Raw genomic sequence first — 14,670 nt, 5'->3', positions numbered from 1 at the left:
CTCAAGCTTTCTGCATTTCATCTGTAAAAGGGACTATCACAATATTGTTGAAAAGACTATATGAAGAATATATTTAAAACCACTGAGAAAATTGTGATACATGTTATTTTGAGATTTTTGATAACAGTATTTAACACTTACTGAGTGTTTTTATGTGTTATGTGTTATTCATACTACAAGATCTTCTAATAACCCTAATTTTCTAATAACCTAATCTTTTGGATAACCCTATAAAAACATCATACAACTAATACCATTTGACAGAAAAAAAAAAAAACTTAAAAATTCAGAGCAGTTAAGTAAATTGCATAAGGTCATTCACTTAATAAAAATAGCTACAATTTATTGAATGCTTACTATATAGTTGGCACATACTTAACATTATATCATTTAATGTTATAAGGCAGGTGTTATTATTTTCCATTTTACATAACAGGACTAACTTAACCAAGGTTGTATACACAATTTGTAAGATCTTTTATATAGTTGACCACTACAGTTACTATCTACTTATGAATAGCTTATAAGACTGGCATATAACATGCAATGTTTATAAAACTATTTTGTTGCTAAACCTAGAAAAAATATTATTTTCCCTCCAACTATTTTTCTTCTTTAAAACTTAAAAAATTCCATTCCCCAAATGACCTTTATTCTTTTGTTTTCTTTTACTTCTTAAAAAGAGGACTTTTTATCAATTTTATTAATTCATTTCTTTTACCTTCCCCTACTATTCAAGAAGAACCTTACAAAAATCTGTTTGGCTAGTAATGAATGATTACTATTAATTTTATCATGGCCATTTTATCTCTCACTTTTTATTTCCTTTGATTCTGCTCTTAAAATTATTTTGTTATAAAAAATGGAAGTCTCAGCCAGGCACATTGGCTCATGTCTGTAATCCCAGCACTTTGGGAGGCAGAGGTAGGCGGATCACCTGAGGTCAGGAGTTCGAGACCATCCTGGCCAACATGGCGAAACCCTGTCTCTACTAAAAATAAAAAAATTAGCCAGGCATAGTGGCGGGTATCTATAATCCCAGCTACCTGGGAGGCTAAGGATGGAGAATCTCTTGAACTGGAGAGGCGGATGTTTCAGTGAGCCGAGACTGCGCCATTGCACTCCAGCCTGGGCAACAAGAGCAAAACTGTCTCAAAACAAAACAAAACAAAACAAAAAAAAACCACTATGAATTAGAAGTAACTTGAGGGGCCACCTCTTTGTTATAATAATTTCTCACTCTTTTTTCTACATTATAAGTTATGCTTAATTAACTAGGTTTGATTTTGCTGTGAATTTATTCTTCAACTCCTAGAAACCCCAACATTCTATAGGACTTCCTCTATTCAACAATACAGATACATGTCAATTCCAGAAGGCTCTCTACATCCACACCACAACCCCTGTATTTCTTATTCACCTGCTATAAATATTATTTGCTTGAGACTCTTGTTTTTGGTCTCTGCCAGTTTGTTTTTCTTTCCACTTTGTTTCATATGCTGCCTCTTTCAAGGTCTCTAAAAAGAGAAATACTCCCTCAATTCTCTCTATAACCATTTTCTTTTTCTTTGAACTCTTAGAAATCTTTATTACACAAAGATTTTCCAATTTTTTTCTTCACTTATACCTCTTTTCCACGCTCTTAAACGACATTTCTTACTTGCTGAATAGCTTCACGGATGAACTTTGCTTCCCTCAAAACCAAATTTTCAGGGTCTATTAATGGCTTATCATATTCCCTGTCGCTCAAGATTTAATCTTTAGAATTCTTTTTCAACAGTCCCTCTTCCCTACTCATCATGGTCAACAGATCAGTGTGTTCTTAAATTGAGGCTTTCAATTTAAATAATCTAAATCAAAATCATGAAGAAGGGTTGTTAAAAATGCACATTCATGTGCTTTACCCTGAATTAGCTGAACAGGTTTTCAATGATAGATCCCAGAAATCTTTTTAAATCAACAACCCGGGGTGGAGCCAAGATGGCCGAAAAGGAACAGCTCCGGTCTACAGCTCCCAGCATGAGCGGCACAGAAGACGGGTGATTTCTGCATTTCCGTTTGAGGTACCGGGTTCATCTCACTAGGGAGTGCCAAACAGTGGGTGCAGGACAGTTGGTGCAGCACACTGTGCGCGAGCCGAAGCAGGGCGAGGCATTGCCTCACTCAGGAAGTGCAAGGCGTCAGGGAGTTCCCTTTCCTAGTCAAAGAAAGGGGTAACAGACGGTACCTGGAAAATCGGGTCAGTCCCACCCTAATACTGCGCTTTTCCAATGGGCTTGAAAACGGCACACCAGGAGATTGTGTCCCGCACCTGGCTCAGAGGGTCCTATGCCCACGGAATCTCGCTGATGGCTAGCACAGCAGTCTGAGATCAAACTGCAAGGCGGCAGCGAGGATGGGGGAGGGGCGCCCGCCATTTCCCAGGCTTGCTTAGGTAAACAAAGCAGCCAGGAAGCTCCAACTGGGTGGAGCCCACCACAGCTCAAGGAGGCCTGCCTGCCTCTGTAGGCTCCACCTCTGGGGGCAGGGCACAGACAAATAAAAATTCAGCAGGAACCTCTGCAGACTTAAATGTCCCTGTCTGACAGCTTTGAAGAGAGTAGTGGTTCTCCCACCACGCAGCTGGATATCTGAGAACGGGCAGACTGCCTCCTAAAGTGGGTCCCTGACCCCCCAGCAGCCTAACTGGGAGGCACCCCCCAGTAGGGACAGACTGACACCTCACTCGGCCAGGTACTCCTCTGAGACAAAACTTCCAGAGGAACTATCAGACAGCTGAATTTGCGGTCTCACGAAAATACACTGTTCTGCAGCCACCACTGCTGACACTCAGCCAAACAGGGTCTGGAGTGGACCTCTAGCAAACTCCAACAGACCTGCAGCTGAGGGTCCTGTCTGATAGAAGGAAAACTAACAAACAGAAAGGACATCCACACCAAAAACCCATCTGTACATCACCATCATCAAAGACCAAAAGTAGATAAAACCACAAAGATGGGGAAAAAACAGAGCAGAAAAACTGGAAACTCTAAAAAGCAGAGCACCTCTCCTCCTCCAAAGGAACACAGTTCCTCACCAGCAATGGAACAAAGCTGGATGGAGAATGACTTTGACGAGTTGAGAGAAGAAGGCTTCAGACGATCAAACTACTCTGGGCTACGGGAGGAAATTCAAAACAATAGCAAAGAAGTTAAAAACTTTAAAACAAATTAGACGAATGGATAACCAGAATAACCAATGGAGAGAAGGGCTTAAAGGAGCTGATGGAGCTGAAAGCCAACTGTCGAGAACTATGCAAAGATTGCAGAAGCCTCGGGAGCCGATGCGATCAACTGGAAGAAAGGGTATCAGTGATGGAAGATGAAAAGAATGAAATGAAGCATGAAGGGAAGTTTAGAGAAAAAAGAATAAAAAGAAATGAACAAAGCCCCCAAGAAATTTGGGACTATGTGAAAAGACCAAATCTATGTCTGATTGGTGTACCTGAAAATGACGGGGAGAATGGAACCAAGTTGGAAAACACTCTGCAAGATATTATCCAGGAGAACTTCCCCAATCTAGCAAGAGAGGCCAACATTCAGATTCAGGAAATACAGAGAACACCACAAAGATACTCCTCGAGAAGAGCAACTCCAAGACACATAATTGTCAGATTCACCAAAGTTGAAATGAAGGAAAAAATGTTAAGGGCGGTCAAAAGAGAGAAAGCTTGGGTTACCCACAAAGGGAAACATGGAAAGGAACAACCGGTACCAGCCACTGCAAAAACATGCCAAATTGTAAAGACCATCAAGGCTACATAGAAACTGCATCAACTAATGGGTTAAATAATCAGCTAGCATCATAATGATAGGATCAAATTCACACATAACAATATTAACTTTAAATGTAAATGGGCTAAATGCTCCAATTAAAAGACACAGACTGGCAAACTGGATAAGGAGTCAAGACCCATCAGTGTGCTGTATTCAGGAAACCCACCTCACGTGCAGAGACACACACAAAAAGCTTATACACCATGATCAAATGGGCTTCATCTCTGGGATGCAAGGCTAGTTCAAGATATGCAAATCAATAAATGTAATCCAGCATATAAACAGAACCAAAGACAAAAACCACATGATTATCTCAATAGATGCAGAAAAGGCCTTTCTCAAAATTCAACAACCTTCATGCTAAAAACTCTCAATAAATTAGGTATTGATGGAACGTATCTCGAAATAATAAGAGCTATCTATGACAAACTCACAGCCAATATCATACTGAATGGGCAAAAACTGGAAGCATTCCCTTTGAAAACTGGCACAAGACAGGGATGCCCTCTCTCACCACTCCTATTCAACATAGTGCTGGAAGTTCTGGCCAGAGCAATCAGGCAGGAGAAGGAAATAAAGAGTATTCAATTAGGAAAAGAGGAAGTCAAATTGTCCCTGTTTGCAGATGACATGATTGTATATCTAGAAAACCCCACTGTCTCAGCCCAAAATCTCCTTAAGCTGATTAGCAACTTCAGCAAAGTCTCAGGATACAAAATCAATGTACAAAAATCACAAGCATTCTTGTACACCAATCACAGACAAACAGAGAGCCAAATCATGAGTGAACTCCCATTCACAATTGCTTCAAAGAGAAGAAAATACCTAGGAATCCAACTTACAAGGGATGGGAAGGACCTCTTCAAGGAGAACTACAAACCACTGCTCAATGAAATAAAAGAGGATACAAACAAATGGAAGAACATTCCATGCTCATGGGTTGGAAGAATCAATATCGTGAAAATGGCCATACTGCCCAAGGTAATTTATAGATTCAATGCCATCCCCATCAAGCTACCAATGACTTTCTTCACAGAATTGGAAAAAACTACTTTAAAGTTCATATGGAACCAAAAAGGAGCCCGCATCGCCAAGTCAATCCTAAGCCAAAAGAACAAAGCTGGAGGCATCACGCTACCTGACTTCAAACTATACTACAAGGCTACAGTAACCAAAACAGCATGGTACTGGTACCACAACAGAGACATAGATCAAGGGAACAGAACAGAGCCCTTAGAAATGATGCCACATATCTACAACTATCTGATCTTTGACAAACCTGACAAAAACAAGCAATGAGGAAAGGATTCCCTATTTAATAAATGGTGCTGGGAAAACTGGCTAGCCATATGTAGAAAGCTGAAACTGGATCCCTTCCTTACACCTTACACCAAAATTAATTCAAGATGGATTAAAGGCTTACATGTTAGACCTAAAACCATAAAAACCCCAGAAGAAAGCCCAGGCAATACCATTCAGGACATAGGCGTGGGCAAGGACTTCATGTCTAAAACACCAAAAGCAATGGCAACAAAAGCCAAAATTGACAAATGGGGTCTAATTAAACTAAAGAGCTTCTGCACAGCAAAAGAAACTACCATCAGAGTGAACAGGCAACCTACAGAATGGGAGAAAATTGTTGCAACCTACTCATCTGACAAAGGGCTAATATCCAGAATCTACAATGAACTCAAACAAATTTACAAGAAAAATAACAAACAACCCCATCAAAAAGTGGGCAGAGGACATGAACAGACACTTCTCAAAAGAAGACATTTATGCAGCCAAAAAACACATGAAAAAATGCTCATCATCACTGGCCATCAGAGAAATGCAAATCAAAACCACAATGAGATACCATCTCACACCAGGTAGAATGGCCATCATTAAAAACTCAAGAAACAACAGGTGCTGGAGAGGATGTGGAGAAATAGGAACACTTTTACACTGTTGGTGGGACTGTAAACTAGTTCAACCATTGTGGAAGTCAGCCATCCCATTACTGGGTATATACCCAAAGGACTATAAGTCATGCTGCTATAAAGACACATGCACACGTATGTTTGTTGTGGCACTATTCACAATAGCAAAGAGTTGGAACCAACCCAAATGTCCAACAACGATAGACTGGATTAAGAAAATGTGGCACATATACATGATGGAATACCATGCAGCCATAAAAAATGATGAGTTCATGTCCTTTGTAGGGACATGGATGAAACTGGAAAATATCATTCTCAGTAAACTATCTCAAGGACAAAAAACCAAACACCGCATGTTCTCACTCATAGGTGGGAATTGAACAATGAGAACTCATGGACACAGGAAGGGGAACATCACACTCCGGGGACTGTTGTGCGGTGTGGGGATGGGGGAAGGACAGCATTAGGAGATATACCTAATGCTAAATGACGAGTTAATGGGTGCAGCAAACCAACATGGCACATGGATACATATGTAACAAACCTGCACATTGTGCACATGTACCCTAAAACCTAAAGTATAATAATAAAATAAAAAAAATAAAAAAAAAAGAGACAAGCCTCTACATTTGATGTTTTATTTAGGAAGAAATAAATTTAAATTCAGGACATACACACAGACCAGATGGTCTTCAATATGTCCCTAAAACAAAGAGAAGGTTGGGGCTTTAACAGAAAGAAAGATGTTACATATTGTTTTAAATGAAAGCTTATTGGCACTAGAGAAGCTTTGGGGAACAAACAAGCTCTGATTGGTGAGTGATGATGGTAGGTAAAACCAGTCTCAGAGTCATGACAGGTTGTTTCAGCAGCTACTAGGTAAAACTGGTCTTAGAGTTATGGTAGGCTGTTTCAGCAGCTGGGCGTGTGAAGCATTTAATTATTGAAACAGGTGCTATCTGCCCTGACTATTTTTTCCCCTGACCCCTGGACTCTGTTTTAGTTGGGTATGACATAAATGATCCCATATGTATAATCAATTTTCAAAGTACTTTGAAGCATTAGAAGAAAAAAGGTTAAACTGGACTGATAATATGGGTGAGGGAGCCTTTAAGAGAGGGCAAATAAAAAGCATGTCTAAGGTTTTACAATACATAATGTGTTTATGTTATGAAGGTAAAATGACACTGCAATAAAATGCTTCTGTTGTATTCATTTTAATAAATCTGTTCTTTTTTAAAAATCTCAAAAAAAAAATAAATAAATAAACAACTCATGTAAGACTTAGGCATACTACATTTTGAGAACTACTGCATTGTATCAATTTTCACCTAAGTCTGCTCATTCTACCTTCTCATTGTTTCTCATCCATTTCTCTCCTATTGTCTCTACCCTAGTTCAGGGCTGCTTCATCTCTTAGCTGGACATCTGTAATAGGATTTACCTGCCTTTAGGATATTTCCCACTTTAATTCATCCTACACACCGGAGTCTTACTAATCTTAGTAAATTGCAGCTCTGCTCATTTAATGTGACAACAATTTACTGAGAGCATACTATATACTAGGTGCTCTAGGGCAGTAGGTTCTAAATGGTGTGATCACCAGATTTATTAACTGAGGGAAAACTTCAAAATAGAGATCCTCTACCACCTCTCCAGGCCTACTTAATTACAATCTTCAGAGCTAGAATTAAGACAAGTTTCTTTTTAAAAAGTTCCCCAATTGACTCCTTTGGGTAACACTAGATGCTTTTGAATAACATTAGACTGGAACAAATAAAGATTAAGACATTCTTGTGTATTTTAGAATGTATTGGGAGGGATATGAACATATGCAAATAGCTACCATATAACATGCCGATTAATGTTACATTAGAGGTACCAAGTGCCATGAAAAGATTAATTCGAACTGCATTAAATACCTTCAGCAACACGCCCAGCTGGATGAAATCTGTTTGTCCTCTCATCTTCCATAGCACTTTATCTATAATCCTCTTATGGTCTTCTTTCATCTTGCTCAATTATTTTTTTGTCTCGTTTCCTCTACCCTTGTACTGGAGGACACAGTCTTGGTCTTTGTGGTGCATGTAGTCTGACAAGAAATTTTTTTTGGAGTTAGAATTTATTTACAGGATAAAGTTACACAAAAAATTAAATTCTGTAAAGTTAGGTATTTAATAAATGATCTCAAAAATAGGTCATTGTAACTCTAGGATATATGTAGCCAAACTTATGGATCTTAATCCCTGCATGGCACTTAGTACAGTTCCTTTCACACAACAAGTACTCAATAAAAAAAGCTGTGTATAAACCAATGGGGTCTGGGAAAAATGTATTTGGATATGCAATAAAAATACTTAATATGTCCAATATCCACCGTAAGAGGTTATGATTCCAAACGAAATAACATGGTGGTGGTTTTTGCTAACTGATAACCTGTAAGTCAAAACCAGCCAAACTGTTTTTGTTTGGATGGCTCGGGTGGGGATGGAGCGTTGCTCACAATTTTAATTTGAATGTCTTCTGTCTGGGCAAATATACTTTGAATTGCCACAGGCCCTACCACTTCCTATTTTCTTACACTAATCTGACTTACACATTTATGCTATCTATAGGTCTAAAGATGGGAGTTCTGAAAGGTGACAGATAATTGCTCCCAATCATTTCTGCTTTTTGAGTCTTGGCTACTGTTATCGGCTTGAGTCCCCCCAAAACTTATATGTTAAAGTTGTAACCCCTAGTACTTCAGAAAGTAACCCTATTTGGAGACAAGGTGTTTGAAGAGGTAATTAAGCTAAAATGAGGTCTTTAGCACGGACCTGAATCCAGTAGGATTGGTGTGCTTACAAGGAAAGAAAATTTGGACACAGTGTGCGCACACATGGAGAAAACAGCACATGAAGACAAAGAGATGAGACAGTGATCTATGAGTCAAGGAGAGAGACCTCAGAAAGAAACCAACCCTGCTGACACCTTGATCTTGAACTTCTAGCCTCCGGAATTGTGAGAAAATAACTTTCTGTTGTTTAAGCCACCTGGTCTGTGGTATTTTGTTACGTTTGCTCCAACAAACTAACATGGATCTCAACTATATTTAATATTAATCTTGGCATTTTTACATCAAAACTTATTTGTTCAAGTCTTTCTGCCAGGTACATGGTGAACACAATTCTGAGTAGTTTAGGGTTTAGATGATGCAAGTTATATGTAAGATATATTCATAAACATAAATAAGAAACATTATAAGGAATACAAAAAAAAAGTCAAATAAAGACTATTATAGGCATTCAGGAGGGAGAGAGGTGACTATGGACTAGGTCACAAAAGATTCACAATTTGAGCTGGGTCTTAAAAGCATAAGTAGGATTCAGCCAAACTGAGCGGAGAGGACACCAAGGAGAGAACGGTGAACAATGGAAAATACAAGTCTAATACAGGAGGAAATTTGTTTTTCTCCTTTTAAGTACCTCTAAGTTATGTTCAAGTTTCTTTTCTGTGCTTTCTAACCTTTAAGATCACTATATATTCTTAAATGAATGGTGTAAGTCCTTACAAAATTTAGGCATTTTTTTCTTGTCAGATAAATAACAGTTCAACTTTGTTCAGTACAACACTGACATCCAAAGGATACTCGGGTTCATCTGAAGGCCTCTTGGGCTTCTGCTGAGTTGGTTTGATTTTCAAATGGTCTATTTAGGCAGTAAGCTGCTCATGGAACATTCTCTTTTGAAACCCTGGGCATTTTTTGATCTCTTGCCCATTTATCAAATCTCATCACATTAAATGGCTCCACAATGCAGGTGGCCTGTGTTTTCTTAAGTGCCTCCTCTTCTTAAGAATGTATTACTCAGTTCATTAATGTTTCATACTGCAGTATTCTGTGTATTTAATTTTTTATTTAATGAAATTTCTAACCTTCAGGCTGAGGAATTATTCAGAATGTTTCATCCAAGCTACTGGAAAAGTGCTCATTAGCAGGGAGTTTTGAAGATGGAATTTTAAGAAAGGGGTTGGCAGGATCCCAAACACATATAGATCTAAGCTTTCACAAATGCTTCCCTACTCTAACTATGGAGGAAGAAATTGTTCTTGATAAGCAGATAAGTTTTGCTTTAGTTTTTACATTTTAGTGACAATAATTTAATAATGATTTCTGTGGTCTGATAAAAGATGTTCGTTTAAACAGTTATCTGCAGAAAGCTGTGTGGTCACTAATGTTTACTTTCATTGACAAATGAGATCGTCTTGTGTGGGACTATCATCATCAAATGAGATACAGTTGAAACTAAAGCAGCCATGTTTACCATTCGGTTTAAAATTTTTTAAATTAAAATAATGCTCCTAACGAAAGGAGTCTCAGCTGAATTAGTTTGAGTCTTGGCATGGTCTGAGCTCAAATCACCTGCTCATCTTTACCACCTGCCTTCAGATTTACGGGCGATTAAGAACTTAAGTCTGAGAACCTATGAGACTGTTACAGAAAATAAAATAATTTCAGATCTTCGTTCATTAACTGGTTCAGATGAAATTTGGGGTCAGAAACAACCAGAACGTTAAATTTCATTGTAAACTTAAATCGCATTCAATGGTTAAAGACTACAAAATGTATGCAGTGCAGTTAAAAAACCTCACACAGCAAGAGGTTATTGAATGTTTAAAGATCCAAAATTTCAACTTTTTCTGGTTAAGTACAATTACGTTGTGTAACAAAGTTGACGGCGGGTTTCTGTTACCCCCCTTTTGGAGGAGGAGGCGCTACCACACGCTTACCTTAGGGAAATAACGTGCACTTTATAACCGTTCAGGTAAATCGTTGGGTGAGAAAGAAGAATAAAGGACACAGCCGGTGGAGTGACCCAGCACACAGTCCCGTGGCTGCTCCGGAGGAAACGGCCACAGCCCCAAATCTCCTAGTCCCTCTAGCAGGGAGTTTTCCCGCGGAGTCTCGCCTTGCGGCCGGAAGCCACCTCCAGCCGCCCACCCGGAAGCCGTCGTCTTGGCAACCGTGTATCGTCCCACCCACTTTTCTTAGCAACTCCTATCGCCTTAGACGTCTGAGGCCAGCCGGGCCTCGATTGGTTCCTCTGTCCTTCACTCTGGGAGCTTTTGAGACCCAGCGTCTCTAGAGCTCGTATTTGAATTTGTGGCGCTTGGCGTCAGCGAGTTGCCGAATGAAGCTGAGCGTCTTAATGGAACCAGGGATCTCAGGGGTGAGCGACCGCGAGGGGAGAGCGACGAAAAGGGCGGCCGGAGCTGGAGGGGCACCGAGTTAAACTAAAAAGGGCGGCCGGAGCTGTAGGGGCGCCGAGTTAAACAGACCATTTCCAGATGGGGGTCTTCAGGCGAGCTGCTTAGCTCCCCTGAGGCAGGCCCTCCGTTTGTTCGCCTACTCGTAGCCTCTAGGTTTTTCCCTCACGTCGTTTTCCGGCCGTCTCAGAGACGCCACGCCTGCCCCCGTTCTGTTGCCCCTGATGGAAGGCTCCTCTTAACGCTACTTTCCCTCTTACACAAACAAAATGTCTCTCAGCTTCCTTCTTTCTCCGACGTGCTTACACCTCCCCCAAGTATAATTCATTCCCCACTGATGTCTTTGGTAATTTCTTCCTCGTCTTCATCACTAACACTATGAGACACGGGGTGCGTGCACTTGACGATGTGGAAAAATGGCTTTCGCGCAACCTGGTGAGCGTCCCATACCTCACAAATTGAATCCAAAACGTTCCTTATCCATAAAAGATGCTGCTGGCCTACTCTTCCCGACCGGGAATATCATGACGTGGAAAGCAGCAAGTGACAGCGTTTTATAAAGCGCTATAAAAGTAAGCTATTGATGCATTCACATCGGAAACATAATTGTTTTGTTTTTGGTCGGACCCTCTTGATCCATACGTTTCGTATTGGGTTTATGGATACTGTTCAGACTTTGAAACGAATAATGCCAAAGGTTACGTTGGAGGACAAACTCTGAGGATTGATCCCAAGCACAAAAGTAACCGCTGATTAAAACCTTCTCTTCATTAACCTTTAGCTTCTTTGTCTGTTATACTTTTCCCACCCCAGTGGATTTAAGTTCCATTGAGATTTATGAACATTTTAGGAGTTTCCAGTCTAAATAGACAGCTTTCCCCACATCTCCTGTATATGACCGTGAAAATCCTCTATTAACTTTCCAATTTGATAATGCAGTATGAGCTTCTATGTTCTTAGCCTCTAGAACAGAGATTCTTTTGGGGGTGGGGGGTCATAGTCCTGTTTAAGACCCAGAGGAAAACCTTGGAGCTTTTCTCCAGAATATGACACATACACGCAAAATTTTGTATTAGTTTTAGGGAGTTGTATTTAATTTTAGTAGAGAAGAGATCTCACTTTTTTGTCCAGACTGATCTCCAGTGTCAGCCTCCCAAAGGGTTGGGATTACAAGCGTGAGCCGCTGAGCCCAGCCCCGTTTTAGGGAGTTTTAGATTCTGTTTTGAAATGTGGATATTAGTGGGACCCCAGTCCAGTTCTAGACGTTTATTTATATACATACACACACATATGTCTATATATATAGTTATATATATTTACATAATATATATCTATGTATATAATTTTTTTAAGTAGAAATAAGCAGCAAAACAGTGTTTTACTTCTACCGAATGGCTGTCATTTCTTAGTTTTAAGACTTCTAGTTCGGAGGGAGGTGGAATGAGAAGGCTGAAACTTTTACATGAGCGCTGATTTAAGGATATTAGAAAAGTCATTTCTAAGTGTGGCGGTCCACACCTGTAATCCCAACCAACACTTTGGGAGGCTGAGGTGGAAAGATTGCTTCAGCCCTGGAGTTCGAGACCAACCCAGGAGTTCAAGACGATAGTCGGACCCCATCTCTACAAAAAATTTTCAAATTAGCCAACTGTGGTGGTGTTCGCCTTGCTCCCAGCTACTCAGGAGGCTGAGGTGGGAAGATCACTTGGGCCAGGGAGTTCCAGGCTGCAGTGGCCAATGATCGTGCCTATCTCCAAAACAAACAAAAAACAGAGATAAAGGTAGTAAGGTAGTATATGAGCACAGGGGCATACCAAAAAATAAGTTGACAAGTTATTGCATCCAGAGTCTTTTTGAATTAACAAGAAATAGGAAAATTCTTGATCAACATGAAGAGTAAAAATAGTTTGTGTGCCTTAATTTTTTGGATGTTTTATATTAAAATAATTTTATGGTGAATTCTACCAGCATGTACCTGAATATAATCTCATAATCTTCTTCCTAACCATCTCAGGCATTATTTTTCACATGAGAACAGTAGCTTACCTGAAATTTGCTTTTATATATGATGTGAGGAATGGCTTTAACTAAATTTTTTTCATTGTTCGGTTGCCATTTTGGGGAGATTGGTCTTCAGTTTTGCTTTATTGTGATTGTCTGGTTTTAGAATTAGGGTAATGGTGTTTGACATCTTTAAATGATCTGGGATGTGTTGTATTCTTCTTGAAAAAGTTTGTGTAAGATTGGCATTTCATTGTTAAGTGTTTGATAGAATACAGCCATCTATGTAGATCCATATTTTCATAATTTTCCTTCAGTTTGAATAACTTCCTTTATTTAATACCGCATGTAGGTGAAGGATTCTGTCAGTGTTTGTTTATTAGAAAATGTTTTTATTTAACTTTCATTTTTGAAAGATTTTTTAAACTGGATATATAATTCTAGGTTGACTTTTTTTTTTAGCACTTTAATATTCTGTTGTCCTCTAGCTGTTGTTTTTAGATATTTGGTGTCGTTCTTATCTTTGTTCTCCCTTACATAATGTCTCCCCCAACCCCATCCCACCTCACCCTCACTTTTGAAAAAACAAAGTCGGGCATATTTAGGCATAATTTGCATATGGTTAAGTTCACCCTTTTAAGGAATACTATTCTATGAGTTTTGACAAATGTGAAGAGTTGTGAACTATCACAATCATTTTTAGTATATCTGTAAGTCTGTAAAGTCCTCTCATGCCCTTATTATCTATTTCCTATCCTCACCATTGGTCCCTAGCAACCCTTGATCTGATATCTACTGCTATAGGTTTGTGTTTGGAGGCATCATGTTAGCGGAATCACATAGTATGAGCTGGTTGTGTCTGGCTTCTTTCACTTGATATAATACTTTCAAGATTCATCCATGTTCTTGCATGTATCACTAACTTTTTCTTTTAATGTGTGAGTAGTATTCCATTATATGTATTACCACAGTTTGTTTATCCATTCAACAGTTAATGGACTTTGATTTGTTTCCAGGTTTTGGCTGTTAGTAATAAAGCTGCTATAAACATTTGGCTACAGGTGTTTGTGTGGCCAAAGATTTTAATTTCTTGCTTACTTGCTTGCTCTTTGCTTTTTTTTTTCCTCTCTCTATTTTTGTTTTGTTTTGTTTTGTTTTGTTTTTGAGGTAGGATATGGCTCACCATAACCTCGAATTACTGGGCCTCAGCGTTTTCAAGTAGCTGGGACTACAGGAGCATGTCACCAGGCCTAGCTAATTTTTAGTTTTTTGTAGAAAAAAGGTCTTGCTATGTTGCCCAGGCTGGACTTAAACTCCTGGTCTTAACCTCCTGCCTCAAGCAATCCTTCCACCTCAGCCTCCCAAAGTGTTGGGATTACAGGTGTGAGCCACCATGCTCAGCCTAAATTTCATAAAATACTTTCAAACCTTTTTCAAAAGTGGCTGTCTCATTTTGCATTCCCATCAGCAGCATATGGCAGTTCCAGTTATTCAACAGTCATATCAGCTGTTGGGGTTGTTAGTAGTTAGTAGTTTAAATTTTTTTAACTATTGCTGTAGGTCTGTACTGATGTCTCATTGTAATTTTAAGTTATATTTCTCGGATGCTTAATGAAATAGAGCAGTCGTTCATCCACTTCTCTGAACGTCTTTTGTGAAGCATCTATAAAAATGTCATGCCTTTT

Source organism: Nomascus leucogenys, chromosome 2 (assembly GCF_006542625.1).
Source record: "Nomascus leucogenys isolate Asia chromosome 2, Asia_NLE_v1, whole genome shotgun sequence".
Taxonomy (NCBI): domain Eukaryota; kingdom Metazoa; phylum Chordata; class Mammalia; order Primates; family Hylobatidae; genus Nomascus; species Nomascus leucogenys.
The sequence above is the reverse complement of the archived record's forward strand: the minus strand, read 5'-3'. Positions refer to the sequence as shown.